This window comes from Corvus kubaryi, unplaced genomic scaffold (genome assembly GCF_017639235.1).
Source record: "Corvus kubaryi isolate FWS band 111438036 unplaced genomic scaffold, C.kubaryi_AGA036_p1.0 36684, whole genome shotgun sequence".
NCBI lineage: Eukaryota > Metazoa > Chordata > Aves > Passeriformes > Corvidae > Corvus > Corvus kubaryi.
The window spans coordinates 12,589-13,308 of NW_024580920.1; the positions used below are offsets into that span (position 1 = coordinate 12,589).

Sequence of the window (720 nt, forward strand, 5' to 3'; positions counted from 1 at the left end):
GAACACTGGGACTGGGAACAGCGGGAATGGGACTGGGAACACTGGGAATGGGGGACAGAGAATGGGACACTGGGAATGGGACAGGGAACACTGGGAGTGGGACAGCGGGAATGGGAGTGGGAACAGTGGGAATGGGACTGGGAACACTGGGAGTGGGGCACTGGGAATGGGACACTGGGAATGGGCCAGCGGGAATGGGACTGGGAACACTGGGAGTGGGGCACTGGGAATGGGACTGGGAATGGGACTGGGAACACTGGGAATGGGGCACTGGGAATGGGACAGGGAGGGAGCCTGGAGCGATCCCAATCCCCAATCCCCAAACCCCCCAATCCTCGATCCCGATCCCGATCCCTCTCCTGACCGATCCCATTCCTGATCCCATTCCCGATCCCAATCCCTCTCCCTCTCCTGACCAATCCCGATCCCGATCCCGCTTCCATTCCCGATCCCTCTCCTGACCGATCCCATTCCCAATCCCGATCCCTCTCCTGACCGATCCCATTCCCGATCCCGTTCCCATTCCCGATCCCAATCCCGATCCCTCTCCTGACCGTTCCCGCTCCCGTTCCCTCTCCCTCTCCTGGCCGATCCCATTCCCGATCCCAATCCCGATCCCTCTCCTGACCGATCCCGATCCTGCTTCCATTCCCGATCCCGATCCCTCTCCTGACCGATCCCGCTCCCTCTCCTGACCGATCCCATTCCCGATCCCATTCC

At 61.2% G+C, this 720-nt stretch overlaps 1 protein-coding gene across 1 annotated transcript in view; it reads left to right on the forward strand.

Annotated features, from left to right (window-relative positions):
* The window catches only part of NCSTN (nicastrin), a gene marked incomplete at its 5' end in the record, with an annotated part of 13,869 nt that overhangs the window by 12,043 nt on the left and 1,106 nt on the right, over positions 1 to 720 (forward strand). The window lies entirely within an intron of this gene.